This window comes from Lithobates pipiens, unplaced genomic scaffold (assembly GCF_037356315.1).
Source record: "Lithobates pipiens isolate NorthernLeopardFrog02 unplaced genomic scaffold, aLitPip1_a1.2 Scaffold_3, whole genome shotgun sequence".
In the NCBI taxonomy this organism is placed as follows: Eukaryota; Metazoa; Chordata; class Amphibia; order Anura; family Ranidae; genus Lithobates; species Lithobates pipiens.
The window spans coordinates 211897456-211920012 of NW_027507790.1; the positions used below are offsets into that span (position 1 = coordinate 211897456).

General features: G+C 38.8%; 1 long non-coding RNA gene across 4 annotated transcripts in view; it reads left to right on the top strand.

Annotated features, from left to right (window-relative positions):
• LOC143940936 (uncharacterized) overlaps nt 1–22557 on the top strand; it is a 277425-nt gene that overhangs the window by 106392 nt on the left and 148476 nt on the right. For 2 of the 4 annotated variants that reach the window (XR_013263956.1, XR_013263959.1), the window contains exon 2: nt 2070–2211. The exons of the other annotated variants lie outside the window; for them this stretch is intronic. This is a non-coding gene — a long non-coding RNA (uncharacterized LOC143940936). The remainder of the gene's footprint in view (nt 1–2069; nt 2212–22557) is intronic. 4 annotated transcript variants of the gene reach the window in all.

Here is a 22557-nt window from a genome sequence, read left to right on the forward strand (position 1 = left end):
AATTCCATGGGAAGGATATGTAGGGGATGTAGAGGAGCCCATTTTGAATTTTTGGAAGGAGCTGTCTGCTCATGGCTTGCCTTGTTTCTGTAAAGCCCAATGGAACCTTGGTGAATCAGATTGTTGGCAACAAGAGGTCACATGACTCATTTAGAGCAAGCTCCAAGCATTGACCTGAAGAGGAACCATGTACATTTCATGGGTGGGCTCCCTCTTTGAAATAAATAAGGAAATGCCATGGGAAGGATATGTAGGGGATGTAGAGGAGCCCATTTTGAATTTTTGGAAGGAGCTGTCTGCTCATGGCTTGCCTTGTTTCTGTAAAGCCCAATGGAACCTTGGTGAATTTAGACTGTTGGCAACAAGAGGTCACATGACTAATTTAGAGCAAGCGCCAAACATTGACCTGAAGAGGGACCATGTGCATTTCATGGGTGGGCTCCCTCTGAAATAAATAAGGAAATGCCATGGGAAGGATATGTAGGGGATGTAGGGGAGCCCATTTTGAATTTTTGGAAGGAGCTGTCTCCTCATGGCTTGCCTTGTTTCTGTAAAGCCCAATGGAACCTTCATTTTATGTCAGTGAAATACATTCTAGGTGCATCAGAACAAAGGGTGGTGTACAAGATCTTATGTTTGACTGATTCTTGCCGAATAGGACAAAATTTGAGATGAGGGTGACCTTGTGTCTGTAACCCAGCCCAACAAATTTTTATCAAAAAATTGCTAAGTGGAAAATTGTTAACTGAACAGTAACTGCATCAGACGCAGTCACTGTTTAGGTATTAAGACAGCCGCAGGTGCTGCAGCTGTATGAATACAATAGCCTGCATTGAAGATTCTTCCATCCATGCTGTTTTGTGTGTTTCATATTTGTTTCAAAATGTTTCATATTTTCTGTGAAACAATCCAAGCACGTTTTACACACTCAGATTAAAGCTAAACACTCTAGGCAGATGTAAAAGAGAAACATGAATGCAGCTTTGTATTCATTAATGCAATTCTTTATGTAATTATTTTTAACCTCCCTGGCGGTATGATTATGTCGGATTTTAGGTGCTGAAAGCGGTACAATTATTTTGCATGGAAATTTGGCATTTTATATTATAGGCCTGTAATTCTTAGGAATAACTCACTTAAATCTGTCCAAGCCAGAGTCTAGCAGACATCTCAGGTATGATAAAGTTTGAAAAACAAAATCATAAATTAAAATATAATAAATAACTATAAATAATTATACCAAATAATAATACAATAATAATAAAAAATTATTCAATAATGTAATCAAATCAAAAACACTGAAATTTGCTCAGTTGCAGAATTGTCGCTGTCCTTACTTTGCAGTATTTGATGACGGATCTCCCCACAAATCACTATCGCTCAATTCTGCCAGTGATTCTAATTTAGTATCCCTGTTTTCTAGCTGGTCTAAAACTGCTTTTGATGTAAAGGGACAGTTTTGGTTGCTATGGACAATCTCCAATTTCCAGGCAGAAAAAACAGTATTTATAATATAAAACTACATGCAGGACACTGGACAGAACACTAGGGACAAAGGGGATGTAAAATAATTACATACAGCAATGTAATCTGTAAGATTACATTATACTGTATGTAATGTGTGTGTTTTACTTTTTGAATTTGGCGCCGTTCTCTGTCCCAGTGCGTTGCAGCGCTCGCAGGGAACGGAGCTTGGCTCCGTGATAGATCGACCAGGAGGACAAGCCGTTCACACTGTGGGGGGACACCGCTGGATCCAGGGGATAAGGTAAGCATACTCATCCTGGATCCAGCAATGCGATCCCGAGTCTGGTTCGGGGGTTACTGCTAATGGTACTGAATTTTCACCCCGAACCAGACTAGGGAATACTGCCATGGGGGTTAAATGCAAGCAGTGTTAGTACCCCACAATTTGACTGGGTATCTGTACAGCAAAGAGGAGACTGAAAGAAGGATAAATCAACCAATCTGCAGTGCTGCAATGCAAGGAGCATGCTTATAGGAAGCAAGAGCGAAATAACAGAGAGACAAATTCACTAGAGTGATACTTCTACTTTCACTATCTACAGGCTGGGGGAGGAACATGTATGTGCTACTGAACTGCAGCAGAGAAAAATCCAGTCTCCTGCTCTGACGGACAGACCTGTGCTTTGTGGCAGAGCTGTGTAAATCTCAGAACTGGATGGACAGAAATGCACATTCTTTTGTCAGGTAAACCAAATTGAGTGTATTTCTTCTATGTATTTAGCTGTTTGCCTGGAGTCCAGCTTTAAAGGAGTTGTATAGGTTTTTTTTGTTTTGTTTTGTTTTTTAAATAACAAACATGTCATACTTACCTCTGGTGGTTAACTTGTGGGCGTGCTCCCGTGTGATACACCTGGCAGCCATAGTCGCCAAGTGTATCACTCGGCCCGCCCCCCCTTGCCGTGCCGCATCATTGATTTGATTGACAGCAGCAGGAGCCAATGGCTGCTCTGCTATCAACCATCCAATGAAGAGCCCATAGGAGCTGGGGGAAAGCAACGCGGGATCACACCCACAAAGATTCGGAGCTCGGGTAAGTAAAACAGGGACTGGGGGGGGGGGGGCAGAGAGTGCAAGGTGTTTTTTCACTTTAATGCATAGGATGCGTTAAGGTAAAAAAACACAAAGCTTTACAACCCCTTTAAGCATGTTATCAGTCATTACCTTCCAATAGAAATCTTCCTATGATTAAATTAGGGTGGATCATTTGTTGTATGTGGTAATACCACCAAAGATTTTACCTGTCCCAAAAAAAGGCCTTACAAAGCCTGTAAAATAGTTTTTTACTGAGTAATGACTTGTTGAACGTTACAAAGTAATCACTTTTAAAGGGAAAGATTAGAGTCTTGAAAACATTAGAATTTAAAGGGCTTTAGTGATCCTGTTACAAGAATGCTGGGAGAGGATCCTGGCCACTTATTACAGAATGTTAATAGCATCTGTCACTTTAACGGTGACAGCTCTGAAGTGAGACCTAACTAATCTCTGTTTGTAATACCCACAGCTGAAACAGAAATTCTTATTGATTCCTAAGCTGAGGATAAGCTTTAACTGTCTAAAAATGCAGAGAATGTCGTTTAACTTATCAAGAAGCACAACTTTTTTTTTTTTTTTTTAAATAAGTGATTGTCAGTGTAGACTTGTCTACTGTAGTGCGGTAAAATACCTTTACCTGTAATTTGTTGATACGTACCGGTATCTGAAAGCAGTCATGTCACACCCATAAAATTGGTGGAATCCTAATGTTGTTTATAATTGTATACACTGTATTTGAGGAGTAGCAAAAGAAGCTGATAATGTGCATAAAGTCACGTTTTTGTGTTGGACTACTGGCACAGTGAGCCCAATCTAAGCCTCGTACACACAATGGGAAAAACGGATGAAAAAAATCTGCTTTCGACGTAATTGTACGATAATTTGATCGTTAGTACACAGCGCAGCGGTCATCTGAAATTTTTTCCGACGGGACAAACATGAAAATTTTTCTTGTACGATACTAGATCATACGATTTTTGTTCAATCAGTACAGTTTTCGTCCAAAAATACAAATCAAATACATTACAGCACTTCCAATTTTTTTTTTTTCTGTCATATGAGAATTTTCATACTTTAGTAACCTATTTGCATTCGATACGGAGACTAGCAAGCAAAATTAAAAAAAAACAGACAATAGTTCGTCCGATAATCTCATCATGTGTACTAGGCTTTAGCCCTTGTACACATGGTCGGACATTCCGACAACCAAATCCGTCGGATTTTGTCCGAAACTGTTGCATACACGCGGTCAGACAAAGTTGTCAGAAAATCCGATCGTACTTAACGTGATGACGTTATTTCATTAGGACGGGACTACGTTCAGGCTAGTAGCCAATAGCTTTGGTCTAGGAATTTGATCTGAGCATGTGTGGCACTTTGTCTGATTGGAATTCTCTACACATGATCAGACATAGTCCGATCGGATCATGTTGTCGGAAAATTTTATAGCCCAGCTGGAAAACTTGGTCCGTCAGATACTCCTACGGAAACAGTCCGATGGAGCCCACACACTGTCGGATTATCCGACAACACGGTCCTATCGGACATTGTCCATCGGAAGAATGTCCGACTGTGTGTACAAGGGCTTAGGCTACATTCACGTATGTAAAAATTGTACTGTTCCTATTACACATGACTTTTCTAGCAAAAATGTTTCTGAATAATAATCAGAAAGTACTTGCATAAAATTGCACCAGTTTATGTAAAAATAAAAAAAAATTGTTCAGGAGAAGAAGGCAGTTTCCAAATTATACAAGTGTCCATACACATTAAAATGGAAGCACAAAAAATATAATTTTATTACAAATACTGATTTCAAAACCAAACTATGAAAAAGAAAACAATTTTTATAGTGTGGTATATATTTGTTTTTTAAATCATTATTTTTAATAAAATTTTAATTTTACATAAATGAGTATATTGTGTTCATGGGATACTGAATCTGTTTTGTTTTTTTATTTCTATTTTTCTATTTTAATTGATAGGACATGGTGCCCCCCCCCCCCCCTCTTTTTTCATGTTTTCTTTTTGATGGCATTGATCCTAATACTTGCTTAAACTTACATAAAATTGTCCTGTAGCTGGAATATGTGTATGTGTATATGTATGTCCCCAGAAGCAGACCTTTGTGTTGTCGATCTGAACGCAGTACATGTTTATGAACCTGTGTGAGTGTCTTCATTGAAAATGCAACTGATCTGTAAATAAAAAAAAACACTTGTAAATTTTTTTGGAGGTTTTCCATATTTTTTTTTTATTCTGCAGTGTGAATTAAATCTTTCACTGGCTGGGTTCAAACGGTACAGGGGACACAAGATAATGAAAGGCCTGTGAAGGACAGGTAGTATTGAGGAGGATAAGAAGGTTGTCCTGGGGAATTTCATTTTATTGTGGTTAGCCTAATATTTAATAAAATGTTCACTGTGAAAAGCAAATAAGCATGTAAAAAAAACAAAAAAAAACTGTGCTTTCGGAACAAAATAAGCAATTAGGGATGAGCATGAGTTGAGTGGTTTTTAATAAAATATATTTTGCACAAAATTGTCAAAATTTGCCTTAAATTAGCAAAATTTGCTTAAAAAGGTTTACTATCTGCACTTTATTTAGAGGATGCATTAATGTTTCTTTACTTTTTTTTTTATTTATTTTGTGTTTTTCCTTTTGTTGTGTATTTGATTCTTACTTGAACACTGTCCCTTATTTTTATTTATCTATTTAATTTTTTTTTTTTGTTTTTTCCCTTTTTTACATTCTTTCTATGTAAAAATGTAACATAATAAGTGGGCATTTTTGTGGCACAAGTCTAGGGTAAGTGAAAGGAGCTTCCGTAAATCTCTAAAGCCATTTAAAGTTGATTGCACCCTCAATACCACCAAAAATCAACATATTTTCCCTTCTGTCCTGACTCCAAAGCATTTCACCAAAATGGGACATAAAACTCTCAATTTCCCTTATCTGTAGCAGCAGCATATGAAATTGTGCATATACCCTGACCATGGCCACAGAACACACTCTGATTCCCCAAGCACAGCACAGCATCACTATGGGGTTGATTTACTAAAACTGGAGAGTGCAAAATCTGGTGAAGCTCTGCATGGAAACCAAAGCTTAATTGAACAAACTGAAGTTAGAAGTTGGTAAACAATTCAGATGAGTAAAATTTCTAACAGTGGTTATATAGACTAAAAAGCCTGAGGGCAAATTCACACTCCAGCACAGGTACAGAACAGTGTACCAGCTATTTTTGTGTGGGTTATCCCCAGTTTCCCATAGACGTCTATTAAATCAGGCATTTTTGGTGAGTTTTCTGATAGCGCAACAAAAATCCTGCATGCTACATCTTTGGTTGGATCTAATAGAAGTCTATGGGAAAAAGAGGGTAACCTGCATGTAAACCGTGTGTACATGGCTCTGCACTTGCACTGCAGTTAGGCAATGTGAAAGCACCCTGAGAGAAATCCCTTTTTCATTTCAGGTTCTTCATGTCTTAGGTGACATACGTCTGAAAGCTGGACGTACACTTCATAGCACACCACGCGATTTTACTGGTAAACTGACAAAGATAAGTATGTTGGTCTTTTTACAAAGATCCAACTGCAATTACTTCTCCAGTTCTTGTTCTTGTCTGCTCTAAGAAACGCCAACAGCTCAGCTGGGTAAAGCTGGATATACACAATCAGCTTTTTTGTTCCACCAGCGGGTTAAATGGAAAAAAAAGATCCCCACCCACATCAAAACAACAATGTGTGATGCAAGGATCTCTCCTACTGTGCTATTGTATTCTGACAGGGGGGACTTCCCTCCACCACCAGAATATATTGATTAGCCAATGGCTGCAAGCACTGATCGAATGCTAAAAGTGGTGAAGTGGGTTGGCGACAAACTCAAAACAAGTACCAACATCCCTGAATAGACATTATGGACAGAAGGATATTTTTTGGCGGGGTTTTTTGGGTGCTGATACAGTGAAAGCAGATATTGGGTATAAAAGTAAAATATTTTTATGAAGACATACAGAATAAAATCACAAATAATTGTTAATTAAACAACATAAACATCAATACAGCTTAAAGAGACATATATAGGGAAATATCTTATTGTGTAGATGTAGATGGCAATTATGGAATTTTCACAAAATGTTTCACCACCATGGGCTTCCTCAGGGGATATATTAAGTGACAAGATACAGACCACTAAATATAAAATAAAATAGATTTAGAACATAGTATTTACAATTCATGATCGTGCCTCAAAAAGATCAGAGAATCAAGACACTGCTCACTATTGTTGCCTGCAACACAACTTACCCGCATCAAACCCCCAAAAGCTTCAATGCGAATGCCTGAAGCAATGGCGGGCCCTCCAGTGGGGCACACAAAGCACTCAGACAGGATCCAATCTGAACAACTATAAAGTAAATAGAGCTATAATGAGTTGAAAGTTCACCTGCCATCCAGTTAGTATATAATGATGGACAGTTGATGTCAGCTTAAAAAAATTACCGAATGGTTGAAGGTAGTAAATCACAAGCAAAAAATATACTCACTAGAAAGTAATTGAAGTGCAGAAAAATCAAGGATGCCGTATGTTGTTAAAATTTACTGATTGGCAGAAAGAGTAGTTGAAAAATAAAGAAATAGGAGAAAGCTATACGTGATAAATAACCAATACGTGATAAATGGCAAATCCTCAAATAAGGAGGATAGTAAGAAAAAATTGTGTATTATATAAAGGTCCAATGAATTGAGTGAAAGTGATAACTTAATCAAATCCTTCTGTGCAAATAAAACATCAGTGCTTGTGAGCCTCCACCACACAACCTATGCGCTTACCGGAAGGCAAGCGATATAAAGCAAATTAGATCTGTAGTATTAGATCAGCATCCAGACATCCAATCGAAAATGGCAGGAATCAGCTGTGATTACACTGAGGGCAAGCCAGGTGATCCAAACTCAATAGGCAGACCAGCAAGCAACGATCACGGTCTCAGTAGAAAAAGAAACTCACCATAGTGTAAATCCATAGAAAAACAATTTATTTTGCAACCAAAAATATTGCACTTAAATTTGTAAAAACGATAAAAGCTTGTAAAAAAAAAGCTGCCCGGCTTGCAGACACCCATCCTAGACAGCGATGATGTCAGCACGTCACCCTCCCGACGTACGTTTTGTCAAAGAGTGACTTAGTCATGGGGAACTGTTTGGTTACAAAATAAATAGTTTTTCTATGGATTTACACTATGGTGAATTTCTTTTTCTACTGATCGTTGCTTGCTGGTCTGCGTATTGAGTTTGGAAGCACTGGTGTTTTATTTGCACAGAAGGATTTGATTAAGTCATCACTTTCAGCCAATTCACTGGACTTTTATATAATACACCATTTTTTCTTACTATCCTCCTTATTTGAGGATTTGCCATTTATCACATATTGGTTATTTATCACGTATTGTATATTTATTTATTATTATGATTCAATGTTCATTATGGTGATCATTTGGTGTAATTTACTGTTTATTGTTATTATTGTATCAATTTAGCTTAATTTTATGCGCAGCTTTCTCCTATTTCTTTGGTCACGGTGTTTGTATATATCTTTTGAGCTGCAGCTATATTTTTTGAGCTGCAGCTATATTTTTAGGATTTAATTTATTATTATTTTTTAGTTTTTAGTTTTTAGCGCGGTATTTAACCCTTTTTTTCAGTAGTTGAAAAATAAGCTGAAAGGCATCAAAAGAAATTAATGAATACCACTAAACCTCAATATGATCTTAATAAGAATAAAGCTAACTTTCACACTCCATAAGAAAGCAAGTTCATGATATATACCAATTTAGGGGACATTTAATGAAGTCTATGAGCCATCAAGCATAAATAACTTAAATACATGCTGCAGATCACCTGTCTCCTACCAATGAGGAGATTAAACAGATGGCAGCAAGCAAGGCATATAACTGGTTAGCAAGCAAATCAAAGAGGGAAAGGTTAGCAAATGAGTCCAAAAGAAGGGAGAGTGGAAGAGATGCCAGCATAGAGAAGCAATTAAAATTAGTTTATAATTTAGCCTGGAGCCATCTTCAGCAATGCAAGGTCACCCATCATGCAACAAATGCTATTAAGAGTGATTGCTTTAAATACAGACACGTCACTCGGCCGGCGCCTGACGTCACCGTCAGAGTGTGGATGTGCAGGAGTTGGTGCGCATGCACGAAGCATCAGACTACAGAGTCCAAAATGCATTGCAGCCTAATAGGTATGGAGGTGACACGGCGGGAGGTGACAAGCCCCAATCAGTGGGCGGGCATCTATAACTCTATACATTTAGAAGGCAAGCAATGTAAGGGCTCATAGGCAGACCTTGTCTAGTAAAAGAAAATGATAAATTAGCAAAAAAAGTCAGAGGATATATAGGCCACATTTGTTATAGTCCATAGGGAACACTGACAAAGGAACAAGCGCATACACAGAGTAATCAGTGGGAAGAATCAAGGGCGAAGAAAAACAAGTGGTGCAGCGAATAAGAAAGAAATACATGTCAACATCAAATAAATAATAAACATATTTAAACATTTAGTCATTTTACAGATCATTTCAAGAAACATATAATTAGAATTGAATCTATATGAATATAAATCTGGTAGTTAGTGGTCAGACAAATGTAATCTAATAAAAAAGAGAACTACAGCATAATTACTGTTAGTAAATGATCATATAAATGCATATGTACAACAATATACAAAAAAAAATGGGGCCAGGGGAGGCCAGGGAAAAAAACATGAACGGATGGGGGGGGGGGGGGGCAGATGGACAGAGAATACTGGTCTTCAGTAAGACCCTTTTTTGACATAGGTCAATTTTTAGACCAATGTCTGTTGAACAGACAGTGGTACACATGTACCAAATGTTGGCCTGTTCCTCCTCTACTTTAGACTTCCTCATAGTCCTCGTAAAGATCGTCTTGAGATCTCATGTATATCTATGAGTTCCTACATGAATCTTATATGATGTATTAGGCTAGGTTCAGACATGCTGAGAGCCAAGTGCCTTCCTGTTCTCCAATTCAAGCTTGAATCAGTTCTGAATTTCTGCCTGAATTTGCACCTGATCAGAGCCACAGATGAACAGGACCCTTTCGAAATCTGGACCGCAGCTGTCCCAGAGGTGTGTTAACCGGCTCCATTGAGAGCCGCCACACTCTCCAGTCATGTGAATTGGATGCGGGGAACCTGCATCCAATTCACATAAGTGTGAACCCAGCCTTAATCTTAAGAGGACTAAAATTGCAAAGGACCAGTCACCAGTTTTACCTACCATCCCCCTTCAGCTCATCTGTTCCCCATAACTGACTCTCTATACCTTCTTTTTGTGTATAGTCATCCATCTTGGTATAGGCGGAGCTTATCTCTCATGCATGTCAAAACTGCCCCCCAATCGCTAGTGAAGGAGTATTAAGGAAGCACACACTGAATAAGACAGAAGCTGGAAGAGCCTTATGGTGCTTATGATGCAGCTTTCTCTCCAGCAAGGAAAACAGTGATCAGCACAATATTGACATCACCAAATCTTACTCCAAACTTTAGGAGACTAATGATCATAGGTAGCAGTGCCTTAGATCTTACCCTGCAGATTTACACCTATAACACTGTAGGCACAGAAAGTGTGCAGCTCTTTTTCAGGGAAAATTTAGGATGATATTAAAGGCCAGTTTAAAAAAAAAATAACAAGCATGTCATGTTTACAGTGGTTTTACACAGAGCAGACCTGATCCTCCTCTTCTCGAGTCCCTCACTTGCACTTCTAGCCCCTCCCTCCTGCCAAGTGCCCCCCCAGAGCAAACAGCTTACTATGAGGGCACCCAAGCAGGCTTGCTCCTGAGCTGCTACTCTGTGTGTCCACTCACACACAGAGCCGCAGATTGGCCCTACCCCTCTCACTCTTCATTGGCTGTCTGGCTATGATTGACACTGGTGTCTTAGCCAATGAGGAGGGAGAATCTCCAGAGAGACAAGGCTCTCTTGCACATTGCTAGATTGCAATGGGGCTCAGGTAGGTATTGGAGGGGATGCTGCACACAGAAGGTTTTTTTTTTTTTTTTTTACATAGAAGAAACCTTGAGCCTTTAGAACCACTTTAAGGCAAAAAGTAGATTTGTCAAGGTACTGCTAAGACCCAATTATTGTTTCTATATATCTCCTGTAAGGTAGCATATCTTCACATTTTTGCATTCAAGTCCACTTTCAGTAGATGTGATGGTGATTAAAGCAGCATACATGCCTGCAATATAATAAAAAGAATGACAGATGGCAGAACTGTGGGTCAGATGTCAAAGTGTATTGGTTTTATATACATGAAATAAAAATTTTGATGTCAGGGAATGTATAAACTCTACAGTACAGATTCTGCAGTCTGCCCATATAGAACAATGCAACATGTTCTATGATCACTAGTACCTAATTTGGTATTGGCATAAGAGAATATGCAGGCTTCAATGGGGCTCCTGCAGCATATACTTTATTATATAATGTAAACCTGTCTCAGTAGGAAGTAATTCATCCTCTCTATTACAGTTGTTGTAAGCTGTAACATATATGCATATTATAAATAACCAACAAAACATGTAAATGAGACATATAACCTATGTATGAACACAGGGACATAATTGTAAATCCAGGCAAATTCACCCTGAGGTTTGTACTTCAAGGGATGAGTGCAGAGATTTAAACAACATTTATGTGGCCACCAAATTACCAATTTTTCCCTCTGCTAAATCTCACTGAAGCGAAAACTCACAATTACGCTTATTAGGTAAAATTTGCTTTAAAAACAATTACTCTTCATTTTCTTTCTTAAAATAACAAGACTACTGAGGGGCCTATTGGCACAGTCCTAGGAAAGTGGAAAGAGCTTCTCTAACCCCCAGGAATTATTTAATGCACATTGTACTCTTAAAAGCCATCAGGACCTATTTAATTTTGCCAATTTTATTGAGTGCAATACATTTGCTAAAATAGCTTTAAAAAAACCTTATTACAATAAAACATTTGTAAAAAAAAATCCATTCACAAATTTGAAAACACTTCTTTAGCTTCTTAAAAAGATGGTACCAACTTGCCAATGCAAGGCAAAGGGACAATGTCCTTGCCAATGGTATGTACCCCCCCATCCTTGTAGCACTTCTTTGTATCAATGGGTGAATCTGCCGATTCACGATTGTAAAATGTTCAGTGAATCTTGTTTGGAATTTGGTAAACCAAAACTTGGAGCAGAATCCCAATACAGTCCTATTAATAAATTCTTGTAATTTTATGTCTAATGGGCAAACAATTAAAAAAGGTATGAAGTGTTGGACGTTGCCACGGAGGAACATTAATCAATGCAAAAATAAATAAATGAATATTTCATATATTTCGGACAGGGTCTTTTAATGTGGCTTTGAGGCCAATGTTGAAAATACACACATCCTTCAAACACTTCAATACCAGACACTTTCCCCTCTTTCCCCCCTTCCTGCCCAAGCCAATTTTCAGCTTTCAGCGCTGTCCCTTATTAAATGACACTTGCGCACAGTCATGCTACACTGTACCTAAACAACATTTTTATCATTTTATTCCCAAAAATAGAGCTTTCTTTTGGTGATGTTTGATCCCCTCTGAGTTTCTTTGTTTTGTTTTGTTTTTTGCTAAAAAGATAAAACATTTTGAAAAAAAAGTTTTTCTTTGTTCCTGTAAAATTGTGTAAATAAGTAAGTTTTCTCCTTCACTGATGGGCGCTGATGAGGCTGCACTGACAAGCACTGATAAGGCGGAACTAATGAGTTGGTACCAATGAGGTTGCACTGATGGGCACTGATAGGCAGCACTGATGGGCACTGATAGGGCTAAGTAATGGGTACTGATAGGCGGCACTGATATGCAGCACTGATGGGCATTGATAGACGGCACTGATGGGCATTCATAGGTGGCACTGATGGGCACTGAGGGGCAATGGAAGGTGACACTGATGGGCACAGAAATGTTGCACTGATGGGCACTTATGATTGGCACTGATAGGTGGCACTGATGGTCACTGATAGTCAGCACTGTTGTGAACTGATAGGTGGCACAATGGACACTGATAGGTGGTGCTGATGGACACTGATAGATGGCACTGATATGCATCACTAATAGCACTGGTAGGCATGGCTGATGGGCACTGATTGTAAGCTGTCTGGGCACTGATTGGCATCCCTGGTGGTCCAGGATGGCATACCTGGTGGCCATCCATTGTGCGCATTGCTGGTGGTCCTGGTGGCATCCCTGGTGGTCCAGTGTGGGCATCCTGGGGGGGGGTTGTACTGATAATCAATTAGCGCAGACCCCTTTGTCAGGAAAGCCGCTGATCGGCTTTACTCTACTCGCATCTGTCAGACGCGAGTGAGGAAAGGCTGATAAATGGCTTTTCCTGTTTACACTGTGTTTAGCCGTGATTGGACATGGCTGATCACGTGGTAAATCAGAGGCTCTTTACCAAGATCAGTGTTGCAGTGTGTCAGACTGACACGCCTCACCACGGATCGCTTTTATCCTGAAAGACATCATATGATGTCCAGTCAGGATAACTGAACTACAAAAAAACAAAAACAAGTGGTTCATTAAGTTACCGTATAAGACATCCCCAAGCAAGTTATTTAACCACTTTCTGCCTGGCCTATAGCAGAATGATGGCCAGCGGGAAGTGGTTAAATAACTTGCTTGGGCATGTCTTATAGGGCAGACTTGATGGACCACTAAGCCTGTTCTCCTCCAATGATTAGACACACCCTCCCCAGCATAGTTCAGTGTGCTGCCGTTTCTCCTCTTCCCAGCTCTCATGCAGCTGAGAACAAGGAGAATGTGGTCTCTTCTAAAAAAAAAGGAAAAGTGTTTATAATTTATTTTTTTATCTATACACAAATGTTTTGCCTTTCATTTCTATTTGAAACTGAATGGGTTGTTTTACAAGGTGAGGGTTTACATACACTTTAAAGCTGTATATAGTGATACAAAACAATCTGATTTTCATGGAAAGTCTCAGCTGCAATATATAGTGGCAGTGCCTATTTGGCTTTTTGTCAGGCAATTTTAGTAGCAACACTTGGTAATTCAGCAACTAGTAACAGGCTTCCTTTACCTAGCAGATAGAAACTGGCCAGTAGTCTGCTGAATCTGTCCCTGTGTTTAACCACCCGACATCTGCGCTATGGCCGAATGTGAATTCCCGGGAGGCCGCCATATGACGACTTCACCTGCGTGCGCTCCCTGTGGAACGCGCTGTGATCACCGAGTACCTGAGACTCGGGTGATCACCGATCTGAGTAAGGGGCCGGTCCCGGCCCCTTACCATTTCATCAGCTTCAGCCAATGACAGCTGATCACATGATGTAAACAAAAGCTCGGTGATCGTTTTTTTTTCTCCTCACGCTGACAGCAGAGGAGAAGAAAAAAGCCGATCACCGGCTTATCTTAAAGTGACATCGGTCCTTAAGAGGAAGAGGCAATTATGCCTCGTTTATACTGTCCAACAGTGCTCACAAGTGCCACCTATCAATGCCCACAAGTGCAACCTATTGATGCCCACAAGTGCCACCTATCGATGCCCACAAGTGCCAAATATCAATTTCCACAAGTGCCACCTATCAATGCCCACCAGTGTTGCCAATCAGTGCCTATCAGTGTAATCGATCAGTGCCCAGCACTGCCACCCATCAGTGCCCATCAGTGCTACCTATCGGTGCCCATCAGTGACAGACAAAAATTACCCTTTATAAAATTTGATTTTTTTTTTTAATTCAGTCTTTTTAATAAAATAAAAAAAATGCACAGGTGATCAAATACCACCAAAAGAAAGCTCTATTTGGAAGGAAAAAAATTATAAAAATTGAATTTGGGTACAGAGTTGTATGACCACGCAATTGTCATTCAAAGTGTGACAGCGCTGAAAGCTGAAAATTGGTCTGGATAGGAGGGGGGTTTAAGTGCCCAGTAAGCAAGTGGTTAAAGTAGAACTATAGGCAACACATTTTTTTTTTCATTTTGCATAGAGTAAGGGAGGTTTATAACTCCTGTAAGCTTTATTTTGCCTTCTTTGTCCCAATAGGGAGATTTCCCTTCACTTCCTGTCTCATAGCCAAAACAGGAAGTGAGAGAAAATCCCTGCAAAATAAGTGAATCCTTTGGGGACCCCCAGGTCACCAGAAATAGTGTCCACATCAGAAGATTTCCTCTCAAAACTCAAAATGTGGGATTTTCTTTTACTTTCATTTTCAATGATAATGGTAAACAAGAGAAATAGAGAGGGTGAATCTCCCTGGGGACACAGACAGCAATACAAACTGACAGGTACTCTAATCCTGCTCCTTCCTATCCAAAACTAAAATAAAAAAAATGCCTTTAGTTATACTTTAACTAAGAGAATTAAGAGATCACAGATGATACATCAGTGTGGGATTGGCCAGCAGCAGGAAAATTTTCAATAGCAAAGCTAGGCTCACATTTACTAGAGACAAAGAACACAAGCTGGGTCTTCACTACACAATGAAAAAAGTCTCCAATATTAAGAATACTAAAGGCAGAAAAGAGATGTATTGCCCAAAGAGCTAGCAGTCAGAATTAAAGTAGAGTGTCCTAACTGACCTCAATATCTCCTGATGAACTTTGTCAGGTTTCCCTATTTTTTCCTTACAACAGCTTCTTATACACTGACAATATGCCTGACATATGCCGCTCTCTCTTTTAGGGCATGCACACTGGATGTTAAAATAACAATAACAATAATATATTATAAAAATGCCAGTAGCTATGCAGTGAGTTTTTCAAAAATGTTCAACTTTTTTCAGCTTTTTTCAACATTCTTGTAATGGCGTTTTTTAGCGTTTTTTAGCGTTTTTGTGTTTTTCTGCGTTAGCATTTTTTTAGTGTTTTTTTTTGTAAAGTTGTAAAATATTTTTTTTTTCCAATGGGTCAAAAATGTAAAAAAAAAAGAGAGCGTTTATCAGTGTTTATTGGCGTTAGAGCGTTTTTACAGCTGAAAAACGTCACTCAGAACCCACTAGTTTTGGGGTTTTTTTTACTGCTCAAAAACTATATGTCCATGGACACATAGGATAACATGATGGAGAGTTTAATTATTGTAGAAAAAAAAATCTACGGCCAAAAACATTCAAAAACGTCCAGTGTGCATGAGGCCTTATAGTGAGAGGGTCGGATTAATTAAAAGATCCTTATTGATATTTTATGGCCATACAGTGCATTAAAGTTTTAAAAAATTCTGCTGGATGAATCTACAGATGAATATACCAGAACCACGAATCTTGAACCCCCAGGAACCCATGCTAATAGCTGACCTAGCTAAAAGATGAGAAGTATGAGGTGCACACGTAATACGTGTGATTGTAAAGTATGTACAGGAGAACGGGCACACTGACATGGAATGTCTACATCACTTGTTCCCTGCTTTTGCATATGGCCTGTGCATCCATGTGGCCCAGTTTTTTTTTAAGCAGCTGCTGGAGACTAGAACACCAACTAAAACCATGTAATAACCATATCGCCATGCTAATTACTCCTATTTGAGACTTGACTGTAGGTTCATTGGTTTTATAACATTTTGATATGGGAATGAGGGACACTTACTAGCAAATGTATGTAGGCATAGCAAACACCTCCTGCCACTCCCCCTTAACCACTTGCCACCCGCCCTATAGCAGAATGACGGCGGCAAAGTGGTTTCAAAATCCTGACCGGGCATCATATGACGTCCTCAGAATTTTGTGCCGCTGAGCGCCCCCAGCGGCGCGAAACGCGGCGATCGTTGTTGCAGGGTTTCAGTCTGACACTCCGCAACTATGATCTCGATAAAGAGTCTCCGATGGAGACTCTTTACCGCGTGATCAGCCGTGTCCAATCACAGCTGATCACAGTGTAAAATAGGAAGAGCCGGTGATCGGCTTTTCCTCACTCCCGTCTGTCAGACGCGAGTAGAGGAGAGCCTATCGGCTGCTCCTCTGACAGGGGAGGTCTGTGCTGATTGATTATCAGTGCAGCCCCCCCGAGGATGACCACACTGGACCACCAGGGATGCCACCAGACCACCAGGGGTTCCCAGCACCAGGTATGCCACCCTAGACCACCAGGGATGCCAGTCAGTGCCCACAATGGACGCCAATCAGTGCCCACAATGGATGCCAATCAGTGATTGGCATGCATTATTGTTTGGCACTGATTGGCATCCATCAGTACAATATAATACAATACAATGCCTCCTATCAGTGCCCATTTGTGCCACCTATCATTGCCCATCTGTGCCACCTATCAGTGCCCATCCATGCCCGCCTATCAGTGCCCATCCATGCTGCCTATCCATGCCCATCTGTGCCGCCTATCCATGCCGCCTATCCATGCCAATCCGTGCCAGCTATCAGTGCCAATTTGTGCCACCTATCAGTGCCCAACCGTGTCGCCCATCAGTGCCACCTATCAGTGCCCATCAGTGCTTCCTATCAGTGCCACATATCAGTGCCCATCAATGCCACCTCATCACTGCCACTTCATTGGTGCAACCTCATCGGTGCCCATCAAAGCCACCTTATCAGTGCCCATCAGTGCAGCCCCATCAGTGCCCATCAGTGAAGGAGAAAACATACTTATTTACAAAGATTTGAAACTGAAACAAAAAAATATATTTTTTTCAAAATTTTCGTTTTTTTTAATTTGTTTAGCAAAAAATAAAAACCGTAGAGGTGATCAAATACCACCAAAAGAAAGCTCTATTTGTGGGGAAAAAAATTCCCATCACTGCCACCCATCAGTGCCCATCAGAGCCACCTATCGGTGCCTATCAGTGCCGCCTCATCAGTGTACATCAATGACAGACAAAAATTACCCTTTATAAAATTTGAAAACAAAAAAATGAAAATTTTTTTTTTTTTTATTCGGTCTTTTTAATAAAAAAAAAAAAATGCACAGGTGATCAAATACCACCAAAAGAAAGCTCTATTTGGAGGGAAACAAATTATAAAAATGTAATTTGGGTACAGTGTAGCATGACCGTGCAATTGTCACTCAAAGTGCGACAACGCTGAATGCTAAAATTGGTCTGGGCAGGAAGGTGTTTAAGTGCCCGGTATTGGTTAAAGGAGAAGTAACAAAAAAAAAGGTTAATTAAATCCACAAGCACTTTTCTTACCACTACTATTCCTTTATATTGGCTTTTAAAATTTACAAATGCAGCAATTTAGAATTTGGATGAAATCTTTAGCACTGGAAAACACTTTTTGAAAGATAAAAAGTGCATTTTTTTATACAGCTATGTAGATCAGACCAAAATGAGGGACAAATGAGGGGGAAAGAGAGACAGAGAGACATTGCTCCAAATCAGGGACAGTCCCTCAAAATCAGGGACAGTTGGGAGCTATGGTTGTATAATCTTTCATAGCTCATGGGAGTTTGGCAACACTTTGGAGTTGATATACTAAAGGCAAATAGACTGTGCACTTTGCAAAATGCAGTTGCTCCAGAATTTAGTAAATGAGGGGAAGCCCTGCTAACTACCATCATCCAACCATGCACAAGCAAAAATGAATTTTTTTTATTTATTTTTCTTGCACATGATTGGGTATTCTTTGCAAAGTGAAGCAACTGCACTATGCAAAGTGTACAGTCTATTTGCCTTTAGTAAATCAACTCCATAATATCATGTTTTTTTTTTTTTTTTTTTTGTTTCATGAAAGTTGAATTGGCTTGAAGCTGGTTATATTGATGTGAATTTTAGTTAGGTCACAACATTTCATTTAATTATACACTTAGTAATACATCTTTTATTCTAGCAATTGCAGAGGTTGTTACTATTAAACCAGTGCAAGCAGCAATTGCCTGTATAATGATTATACATTGTCACAGTTGCCAATTTCTTGCCTGCATATTGGTATGAGTGCCACTTATTGTCACCATTGTCCATGTATTGTCACAATTACCTAGTGGTTCCTCACATATTGGGGTTGATTTACTAAAAGCGGGGAGTGCAAAATCTGGTACAGCTGTACATGGTAGTCAATCAGCTTCTAACTTCAGCTTGTTCAATCAAGCTTTGTCAATTAAACCTGGAAGCTAATTGGTTTCTATGTAGAGCTACACCAGATTCTGCACTCTTATTTTAGTAAATAAACCACTTTTGTGATAACTTCTGTTTTGTTGCCCAAGTAGTTTAACAGGAATGCCCTTTTTGCCTTTTTGGAACTGTTTTATTAATCACTTAAAGTGGGGTACCCCCTAAAAAAAAAAAATTTAAAGTCAGCAGCTACAAATACTGCAGCTGCTGGCTTTTAATAATCGGACACTTACCTGCCCCAGGGTCCAGCGATGCGGGGGAACGAAGCCCCCCCCCCCCTCGCTTCCCGCTCTGCTCGCGGCGCCATCATGCATACTGTGGGCACCCGGCTGTGCCTTCACAGCCGGGCACCCACTGCGCATGCGCGAGCGGCGCAGGGCGCCGTGATACGCCGTACAGTCACCTGGGACACATGACAGGTCCCAGGTGAATGTGCGGCGTGAGGGGAAGTGATGTCACCAGCCCGGGCAATGAAGAAGGCAGATTACAAGGGACCCCCTAGCAACCGGTATTTAGAGGTGAGTAAAACATTTTTTACGAATTTTAAGCAGCTTTTAATTTTTTGGTGGCAACACCACTTTAAAGACCCTGACCGCATATATACTGCGTTAGGGCAGCTCTATTGCTCGAAACAACGTACCTGTATGTTGGTTTTGTGCACTAAATACTGTGGGCACATTTGCGCCCACAGCACAGTGGGGGAGCCAATCCGCAGGTCCGGCCGTCCACGCGCGATTGCTTCACAGAGAGGAAGAACAGAGATTTGCCTATGTACACAAGGCAGATCTCCGTTCAGACAGGGAAGTACACTGAGATCTTCTGTTCCTAGTAATCAGGAACAGCGATCTCTGTGTTCTTCCTGTTAGTAAATCCCCCATACAGTTAGAAAACACTAGCACGGGAACACAGTTAACCTTTTGATCGCCCCTGATGTAACTCCTTCCCTGCCGGTTTCATTTATACAGTGTTAAGTGCATTTTTTTTAGCACTGATCACTGTATTGGTGTCACTGGTCCCCAAAAAGTGTCACTTAGAGTTAGATTTGCCTGCCGCAATGTCGCAGGCCCGCTAAAAATCGATGATCCCCGCCATTACCAGTAAACCAATCAATATACACTTATTGGGATTTTTTTTTCCAAAAATATGTAGAAGAAAAAATATTGGCCTATGAAGAAATTTGTTTTTTTTTACATTTATTTTTTGGATATGTATTATAGAAGAAAGTAAAAGATGTTGTTTAAAAAAAAAATTGTGGGTCTTTTTTTGTTTATAGCGCAAAAAATAAAAACCTCAGAGGTGATCAAATACCACCAAAATAAATCTCTATTTATGGGAAAAAAAGGAAATCAAGTTTATTTGGGTACAGTGTTGAACGCCTGGACAATTGTCAGTTAGTGTAATGCAGTGCCGTATCGCAAAAATGGCCTGGTTATGAAGGGTCTGAAGTGGTTAAGAAGTATTTCTCCATCTTTTTTCAGACAGGGCACCCTTTAAAATTCTTTACAATCTTGAGGCACCCCATTCTATAATGTAAAAAAATTTAACTTATAGTTTTAATAATGCAGCAACATCCACACATGCATAGATAGGGCACCCAACATTACAGATGATTTATTCTTCCAAAGCAAACACACCTTTGCCCAATGGTGCCAGCTAGTATTCCAGTGTTCCTATATTCTCCATCAGTTTCTCTCATTCAGCTAATGTGACCCAACCTTATAAACTCCCCTGAAGAAGGAATGAAATGTTTTTTCGGTTATCCAAAACATATTGGAATGTAAATAGTAGGTACCAATCAACAATTGAACTCAACTCTTTGAGGTTATAATTAGGATTGCTAGCTTTGGGTGATATGTACTATATGTTTCAAACTGACTCATTGTTGTATTGTTTCAGAAGATTGAACTGTGTTCACTTTCAAAAACTATTTTTGTACATGAATAAAGTTGGCACTTTGGTGCATTTTATACTATATTTACTTTTTTCTCTGCCCTTTAAAATCCAAGGGGGCGTCCCCTCCATGCACTTTGTTGCAGCTTCTTTTATATATATATATATATATATATATATATATATATATATATATATATATATATATATATATATATATATATATATATATATATATATATATATATATATATATGTGTCTGTGTATATATATGTGTGTCTGTGTATATATATGTGTGTGTGTATATCTATATATATATCTATATATATATATATATATATATATATATATATATATATATATATATACAGTATACAGTTCTATCTTCCTTTGATGTATTTTCATAAATGTTTGCTGATATTAGCAGGTGATTTATTAGCAGGGGAGTTATTCTGCTGTATTGCATTATTAAATGATTGTTATTAATATGATGATGATGATGATTATTTGATTTGTTTATAGTATGCACTGCTGTATTACCTATAATTATGTTACCTTCTCAATCAAAGTAATAATAATAATAATAATACTAATACTAATAATTATTATTTTACATTTGATTTGTAAATAGTTTTCGATCTAGAATATTTAAATACCTTCATGGATTTTTTCATTATTTTGCATATGGCCAGTGCATCAATGTGGCCAAGTTACTACAGTAGCAGTTGCATGGAAATTAGAACACCTACTAAAACCATGTAATAACCCTATATCCATGTTGATTACTGCTATTTGGGACTTGACTATAGGTTCATGTTTTTTTTAAATATTATTATTTTACATTTGATTTGTATATCGTTTTTGATCTAGAATGTGTGTATAGGTATCTCTGCTGCATTTTACACTTCTTAGCTATTCTCATATCTACGTTTTCGGTAGTCCAGTAGTGCCTCCAAATTATCATGTGAAAACAGTACCATTTGCTACCTTAATTGCCACACTGGTACTGCAGGTGGCATGAACAGCAACATGAGAGTGTGGAGTCCTGCTGTACTTGTGAAAGCACAGAGGTATAAGTGGCAGTGAGTGGCAGCCTGGACATAGACACAAGCAAGCTAAAGCTTCTTACCGGAGGGTATTGAGCTATTATAAAACACTTTAAAGACCTCTTTATTTTATATGTGGAAAAATAGGATATGTGAATACCTTCCTTTCTCAGAAGAATCTAATGATTTAGTTGGAGGTCTTCTTGATTGTTTTATTACCTTCCCAACATAACGTGTATAGTTACCTGTGTTAATTTAGTCGACTATAATATTTTTCATTTTTTTTTTTCCTTGATGTCGGTAATATATTCAGGTGGTTTTTGCAATGGCATTAGAGTCAATAGATTTTACAGTTTTTTTTTTTTTTTCAAGTTGTACTTCCGCTTGTCAAAAAGCAATATTTTTGTTTATTTATGAAAGATGGTTTTATTTATAAAGATGTTATATATTGCAAAGGCTAAATCTGTGTATGTAGTAAATGGTCACACCTTAACCTCCCTGGCGGTACGATTATTTTGGATTTTAGGTGCTAAAAGCGGTACAATTATTTTGCATGAAAATTTGGTGTTTTATATTGTAGTCCTGTAATTCTTAGCAATAACTCACTTAAATCTGTCCAAACCAGAGTCTAGTAGACATCCCGGGTATGATAAAGTTTGAAAAATGAAATCATAAATTATAATATAATAAATAACTATAAATAATTATACCAAATAATAATATAACAATAATAAAAATTATTCAATAATGTAATCAAATCAAAAACACTGAAATTTGCTTAGTTGCAGAATTGTCACTGCCATTACTTTTCAATATTTGATGACGGATCTCCCCACAAATCGCTATCGCTCAATTCTGCGAGTGATTACAATTTATTATCGCTGTTTTCTAGCTGGTCTAAAATAATATTTGATGTAAAGGGACAGTTTTGGTTGCTATGGAC